We start from the raw sequence: 8,653 nt of genomic DNA on the forward strand, positions 1-8,653 counted from the left end.
GTAAGTAAGTAAGTAAGTAAGTAAGTAAGTAAGTAAGTAAATAAGTAGGTAAATTTTTAATTATATAGCGCCGTTCACTGAAATAAATTCACAAGGTGCTGTACATTCAGGGGAGGGGGGAGGGGGCAGTTAAGACCGGTCATGCAGCAAACACATTTGCGCTACCTTAAAAACAGAACAACAGAAAAACTAAAAACCACACGAGGGAAAATGAGGAAAAAAGCAAAAACATCATATTATATCAACACTGTGACACACTATGGTGTTTATGAAAAACCTCTGCATAGAGCAAGATTATTAGCCAGAGGAGTAAGTGAGATTAGGGGGCCCGAAGAATCCAGTCCCCAAAACCAGCGTAGCCATAGTTCAGAATATTGATGGTAAACTGTTCATTCAGTGCGGCCCTCAGCCTGCTCAGGAAACCAGAATTTGACAGGTGAGAGAGGAGGGGGGAAGGTGTGGGGCAGAGCCTTATCGACGTAATCCAGCCAGGAAGAATTTAGTCAACTGATCAAGGTCGTTGTAGGGGAGAGCCAGACTCTGTAATCAGTTGTTTTGGGAAGAGAAATAACAGGCAGACAACAATTTTCCATCTGCTTTAGTGTTCTGCTGGTGCATCTCAAGGTGGCGAATCCAATCAGACAAATAGTGTGAACAAATTCTGCCGAGCTGATCTATCAGCTTCTCCAAGATGAATTCCATCCAGCCAGCAAAGTCCAGGGACCACAGCCGGCCCGCGACCCTCAATAGAACCGCTTGCAGACCAAGTCCAGCTCGCTCAAGGCCCAATGTCCGAGTGCTGATAGGATACGGCCATCCATCAAATTGTTCAGTCAGCCAGAAAATAAAAAGCCACTGACGTTGTTTTGTAGAACACCAGGAGACCACCCAGCCAAACTGTAGAATCCAGTGATTGGAGTCCAAATGTACATCCAGAACAGAGCAGAACAGAGGTCCCACCTTTAACATGTCCTCCTATGGAAGAAGAAAACACTTTGTTCCGAAAATTTTATTGAGAGACCAGCAAACCAAATCCACAAAGATAAAAATATCCATAATTTCTAGTTTCGGATAAAAATGTAGAGAAGGCTCCAAGCAGCAAAGCAGGAAAGATAAGGAAGAGTTGGAGGGAAGGAAAATGCGTCTTACTCCTCTGAGAGCGGAAACGTTACAGGGCTTATATTTTAAGACTGCAGAGGAATCCACTTTCTGTTATGATACATTTACACCAAATGCATTGCGCTCCTCCAAAAAATCTCAAAACGCATGCATCTTGACACTGGTGTCCAGTGAGGACAGACGCATTCGATGTGAACGTAGACGTGCCTTTTTAGACACGTGACAAGAGGAACCTTTTTAACTGTAGTGATAACTCACCAAACGTGCCAACTTCCTCACTAATCATCCTCTAGGCAAAATACTTTTTATTTCTATCATATAATGGACACTGGAATGATCATAAATGATCAGACTATCAGTTTTTCATCTATTGTTTGTTTGATCTGATTTCCCAGGCTTCCAGTATTTCCAGCTCGTCACCAGTACGTCACTGAACAGAGTCTCTCTGATTGGTTGATGCGATGCATTGAGCAGCAAAAGTTTAGATTTTCCAACTCACGCGTCGGATGCTTTGGACGTGCCGCACCCACGGAAAACGCTCATGACGTGTGCACCGCTTCGAACCACGCTGCTTGAAATGCTCCAGATGCACTGCTCGGCTTCTAGACGCCCCTAGATGTGCATCCACCATTGAGTTTAAATGTAAACCAGATGCTCCAAACGCTCAAAACGCGTTTGGTGTAAATGTAGCATTAGCCTCATCGTTGAGCACAGCCATCAACAAATCAGGTTTGATTTTCTGACACAACTGGAACAAATTAAATTGGGTCTGACATCTTTCCTAGGTCCAAGTTCCACCTTCTGAGGCGAATGGAAATTTTCTCCCAGATTCCAATGCTTTAATTGCTGTCAACTCCAGGTAATAACCATGCGTTGTTCAAAATGGTACGTCCGAATAAAACAGGAATCCAACTGGATTTCTTGTCAAAACTTTATTCTCAATCTTCTGACTCCAATCAGGTTCACGGTACAGCACCCAGCAGCACAGGCCTCACCATAAGACCTTGGGCTAAACCAAAACAAAACACGGGTGTCCTGCTCTAAGCAGAGACACTGCAGCACACTGACAACTTCTCTCTTTACCATAATAATGAATTGAGCTTATAATGTACATCTCTTCCTGGTTACAACCCTGGAGGTGGAGGTGTTACCCTTCATGTCAGACGTAGGACCCAAACCCAGACAACTCGTTTTTGTTTAGGCTAAAAGAAAGAACACATGATAAGACACACACCAATTCTTTGTCTGCTTTGACTTAAAGGCTGTAATGATCAGAAAGTGTAAAATACAAAACTGCATCTAAAATTCAATTGATCAGTTACAAAATTTCCTTCAAAAGATATCCCAAACTTTCTTTAAAACCACAAATTTTTATATTACTAACTATAGCTTCATTTACAGTCATCAGGACCAATAAAGCAAGCTGCCACTTTGTGTATCTCTGTGTGTGTTTCTCTACAACCAGTCATTTCTTTGATTTATTGCTGCCTTTGTTCGTCTGCTTATTTTTCTACAGATGAACAGACAACTGTGTGAACATTTTCTGGTGTATGGTGTTTATGGTAATGTTAAATGTGGTGTAAAACAATGAGGTTTTGATTTTTATGATCTGGAGGGGGATTAACAAGACACGCACTCATGCACATTTTAGCTCTGTAAACACACAAAACGCACACTCACAGAAACATAAGGCCACATGAATAGGTATACACACGAGCAGGAGAGGAAAGCTCAGATTGGAAAACAGTCGAGTTGAAAACAAGACGTTTGGGATCTATTTTTTTCCTCCACTAAAGTAGTAAAACAGTCACTCTTGAACACATAATTCAACCAGAAACCGGACACAGAAAAGACACAGAAACTGGGCACTTGTTTCTAGTTGTGACTCCCCAGACAGACGTTTGGGTCCAGACTGCTGAAAAACACAGTAACCTGTGTTATTCTAGGAGTGAAATTAGCAGGATAAGGATTTCAGAAGTCTAATTTAGACCAGTCTGGCCAGTGAAGAGGTCAGACTATAAAAAACACTTTTACTCACTGGTGTTCAGTTTTAGTTTTAATGTAAGACTGGATAAGATTGTTATATTAAGCTTTGTTCAGTTTAATAGTGAGAATTTAAGATTCAGAAAACAGTCCATTGGCAGGAAAATTGTCTGCTAAAACATCCAACATTTCTCCCCACCACGCACAAAAATAAGGGGCTTCTCAAAAATGTGGCTGACATTTGATTTTTCAATCTACATTTTGAAATTATGCTTGATGGGACGTTCAGCCTGTTCAGTTAAACTCTTACTGTTTTTGTCCATTATTCTTTAATGGAAATAACACAAGAAAAACAGTTACATGTTATATGACATATATCCCCCCTTTTTTATAACAATAATTCCACAAAAAAGAGAAAAATAAAATAAAAAACAAGCTCAAACCCACCCTTTCAGAATAAAAGACATTCGTTTTTGTAAATATGCTCTAAAGTACACTGCCTGGCCAAAACAAAGTCTCCACCTGGATTTAACTAAGGTCTATGATGTGGGGTTGCAGCAGTTGTCAGGTCTAGGTTCAGCACAAGGAGGTTATATCTGGAGAGCTCAGAAACCAGGTGAGCGTGTGATCGGCTGTAGAAGCCAAGGGCTAAAACAAAACTGTCAAGAGTGGATTTACCATTAATGTACATGTTGGAAACATAGTATAAAAAAGGACTGACAATGTAGAAATCATAAAATTTATTAATAATAATAATATTAACAATATTATTTATTTTATTGTTTATATAATCTATTTAATGTTTTAAATAATGTCAGAAAGGCTGTGTGTGTGTTATGGATTTACCCACAGAAGATAAACAGGAGAACGTCTCATTTTACAACACAAGTCAGCAGATTTGATCTTATTTAGCTCAATGTGATCTGAGCAGAACTGAAGCTAATAATATAACAGTTTAAAATTAAAATAAGCTTATAAAGCAGATTTAATCACTGTTATTTATTGAACTGGTTAACAGATATTAGCTTGTGGAGCATATATACAGAGTGTAGCACTGTTGAATCATGCTACAATTTAACACAAACTATTAAATATTACTTTGTCCTCTGATTAATATTTAGACCTACAGAGTATAAAATAATATTTTAAATGTAAGTATTTTTAGATTTCTGTTAAAGTAACCTGCTTGTTGAGAGGATGGTTAGCTAATAGAGACGTTTCATCTCATAACCAGGTATACAGAGAACATTTTCTAAGTGTTGACTGGTAAATATTACTTATGTATGACAGAAAGAAATGATAAATATGCTTCGTTACTCATTGAAGTCATAATTTTTCACCTAGCAAGTCTAAGTTACCGACTGACAGAGGTCTGGTTTAMATCATTGTTATTTATAAATTATATATTTTTCTGGTATATATCTGCTGTTTTGGTCTCCGTTTCTGCTCCACCATGCTGTCACAGACGCTAACAGTGGACGGGATGGGCAGGGCTCAGTCTGGTTCTTCTTCAAGTCTATGATTCAGCAACAGTATGTGCTCAAAGAGGTCAGCTGGCTACCTGAATATACTAAATGATCAGGTTATTCCATCACCGGATTTTTTTCTTCCCTGATGGCACGAGCATGGATGACAATGCCAGGATTCATGGGGCTGGAATTGTGAAAGAGTGGTTCATGGAGCATGAGGCATCATTTTCACACATGGATTGGCTCCACAGAGTCCATTGAGGATCTTTGGGATGTGCTGGAGAAGGCTTTGTGCAGCGGTCAGACTCTACCATCATCAACGCAAGATCTTGGTGGAAAATTAATGCAACACTGGATGGAAATAAATCTTTTGGCATTGTAGAAGCTTATTGAAACAATGCCACAGCAAATAATCCAAGCTAAAGGTGGTCCAATGAAATATTAGAATGTATGACCTTTGTTTTGGTGGCACCTTTTTTTTTTTTGGCCAGGCAGGCAGTGTACATTTAGAAAATTAAAAGTTTAAGAACCATCTGGCTATGCCTACTTCACATACAGATTCATTTGACATTGCATGTTTATTTAAAAAGATTGGAGAAGTGTATGGTAAGTGTTGTAACGATTATGGAAGTTTGTGGCTCACCAAATCATAATATTGGGTAAATAGTCTAAGCACAATCAGGCAATGAGGTAAGCTTAACTTAGTATGTCAAGATTGAATGTAATGTCAGTAGTGTTGAATTCTATGAATTTGCCTATTTTTGAGGATATTAGTTCATAAAACGTAGTATCTGACAGAAGTTTTGTCTTGCTTCCAAGGGGGCATATATGCTGACCAAAACAAAAGYTGACATAGAAACCTTGGGGAAAAATGTACCTGTTAAGGTCAGAAACCCAGATGTCGAACATAAACGTATTCAGCAATCACACAGAGCCAAAATACAATAAGTTAACTTGGTTTATTCTTTCATGAACTAAACTTAAAGCAGCTGGACCCGAACACCAAGGAGCAGCTGTATCTGTGAGGGAGATGAGCAGCGTGAAAATCCAGGTAAGTTTATGTTGGATGATGTTTAGGCAGAATGAAGGAGCTTGACTTACGAATCTTATTTACAGAAACAGCGCTGAGTCCAGGGAGGATTTCCAGTGCCCATATATACAGGTGAGTGCAGATATTTACAGTGGAGGGAGGTTTAATCCTTTTACTTTCAGATGGGGTGGAGACCAGGGAGCCAAGACCAGAGGTGAGCCACAGGTGAACAGAACTAGAGACTGCTGGTTTTCAAGCTTCGAGGACCACTAGGACTGAGGGCGAGGACGTCAAGTCCACKAAAACTGGGAGCAAGGTTAGTGCAAGACTAGAATTAGACTAGTTTTAACCAGACAGAATCCTACCCAGGTTACTCTTTGATCCAGCGTCGTCCAGCGGTCAAGTCTCTCCTTAAGAATGATGCTCATCAGGCAGCTGGATAGGAAACACCTGTGGAAGTGATTAGTGACACCATAACAGTGTGGGAGGGGAGGTGGAGGATTCCACCTCRACAGTACCTGTGGAACGGATGTAAAGTAAAGCATTACAGTAAAGCAAAGTACTGGCTATAAACTGAATTTGTGTATCAGTATAGTTGTTCCACGTGTTTTAGTTTTTAAATTGGAATGAAAAACCTGCCAACCCAAGTTTTTCTGAGTCTATCATGGTCCTTCACCAACATGTGGGTTTCCTGTAGGAATGCAGTCTCACAGTTTTAATTTTTGAGATGATTAAATATTCTTGCTGTTTTAACTGACCTGTTTGACCCCTTCACTTTCCTTGTTATAAATCTAACACCAGTTTTCTCTGTACCATAACTTTAATCCATCAATACACAGTTGGAAAACTGTAAGAAAATGAATAAAGATTAGATAAAATTGTAATATGCTGTAGTGCAAAGCTTTACAGGTAAACCTGGCAGCTAGAGAGACTGAACRAGAATAAGGCTGCAGGTCCAGATGGTGTCAGCCCCAGAGTCCTGAAGGCCTGTGCAGACCAGCTCTGTGGGATTCTGCAACATCTCTTCAACCTTAGCTTGACCCAGGAGAAGGTGCCAGTGTTGTGGAAGACAWCCTGTCTGGTTCCAGTACCAAAGAAAACTCACCCATCAGCCCCCAGAACCCCAAGAAGAATAAAATAAAAACAAAAACAAAACCTATTCTTGGTCCTCGCTCTGAGGCAAGCTTCAAGCTAATCACCGTCATCAGTAGCTTCTGGTTATACACTTCTTGATTCTAGACTAGGAAGCTCCCAGCTGATAGTTTGCTGCTTGTCACACATGATTTCTACATAGATGTGCAAAACTTTTTACAATAATAGCAATACAAATGCAACAAAGGCTCTGCAAAACATGAAGCTGGCTGAGACTAGTGATCTTACAGAGGAAGTTCTCTTCAGATACTTGGTTCCATGAGCTTGTTCTTTTATTCAAATCTCATGATCTTACATACAGTAGGTGATCGTCTGATCCTGTTTGTAGTGTTTGTAGACAGGATCTCATGGTGAAGGCATGGTAGGGAGGGTGCTTAACCTCATGGTTTCAGTTTGCCCCCCCCCCCCCCCCCAAGATAATGCTGTTTAATTGGTTTGAGTAGTTTAATACAACAAGTAAGAGTGCAAGGCATTTCTGTAGGGATGTGATGAATGTGACAACTTCTCCATCAGTGTAGTACAGTTGTCCTTCAGAGTAAAGCGAGTAGTTTTCTGTCCGTATATTTGTTCTTATACCTATAATCTCAATGGATTTGTAAACATATTTTTGTTGTGTTTGTCACAGTCCTTTTATCCATGTTTTATAAACATTTTTCAGGTTACAGAGAAAGATTCGGTCATTCCACTTGACGAAGCAGACGGGTAACCAAACCTTCTCTCTTCTAGACACCATGAATCAYCTCACAGTCATGACTGCTCAGGCCAGAAAAGCAGCATGGAGTCTCACTGACACAAAGTTCATCATGGAGGGAGTTTAACAAGTTTGTCCAACMTTCACTTTTGTTGTCGCACACCGAGTTTGACCTGGTTTTGAGGCATAAAGCAGGTTTGTTAGGGAACAGGAGCTTTCAGCGTGAAGTGAAGTTACATAAAGTAAATATATTTGAAATGGAAACCTTTTRAACAAAGTCAGTTCTTCTGAATCCTGAGCTTTTATTACCTGCTGCAACAAGGAAAGCAATACATCAGATCCCAAAGCATCCTAAGCTTTGCTCTGTCCAATTCAAGTTTCAAGCAGACTTTTAAAAGTTTTCTAAACCCACCCACAAGTCAACAATCAAATACACATTAGTGTAAAATGCTTTGGAAAATCATAGCCCCTGTGATTAAAAATCACTTATCCTCACGACACAAGTTCAAAAGTGCATTTAACAACGTCCTCTTTGCATTCTCTGGACATACATTGTCCCCATGATTAAATCACAGTTCAGTCAAAGTTATCTACCACATGTTAAAAGGTCAGGCTATCATGCTGTTGACTGGCAACTTGTTTTCCACAGAGGAACTGCATGTAGGGAGTTGAATACTTATTTTCCTGTTACAGAAAAACACATTAAGTTCAACTTATTACTAAGTTTCCACCACAGTATTTTTAAAGGAAGCCCTGGCACTCAAAATGAAAACATGTGGATAGTTTAGAACAGGTAGGCTGTCTGTTGGCAAAATATGTCATAAACCACTGACTGTTTTTTTTTCTTTTTCTTTATTTTATTCTAATTTATTATACCTTAATTGTCCCTCAGTGGGGAAATTAATTCTTTGTATTTTTTCCATCACACGTGACCATGTGTTGAGCAAAGGGCTGCCATTTAAGCACCTGGGAAGCAGCTGAGGGTTTAAGGGTCTTGCTCAAGGGCCAGTAGAGACAGACGAGGATTTCCCACCCACATATTTGTTGTTGGTCCACTCCATGGAGTGGAGCTGGTGACCTTACGATCACAGGCTCACCTTCTCTTGCTTCAATAAAATTCTCAAAATGCATACAGCGGGTAAAATAAGTATTGATCACGTCAACATTTTTCTCAGTAAATATATTACTAGAGGTGCTAATTACATGAAA

This window comes from Austrofundulus limnaeus, unplaced genomic scaffold (genome assembly GCF_001266775.1).
Source record: "Austrofundulus limnaeus strain Quisiro unplaced genomic scaffold, Austrofundulus_limnaeus-1.0 Scaffold5, whole genome shotgun sequence".
Classification (NCBI taxonomy): domain Eukaryota; kingdom Metazoa; phylum Chordata; class Actinopteri; order Cyprinodontiformes; family Rivulidae; genus Austrofundulus; species Austrofundulus limnaeus.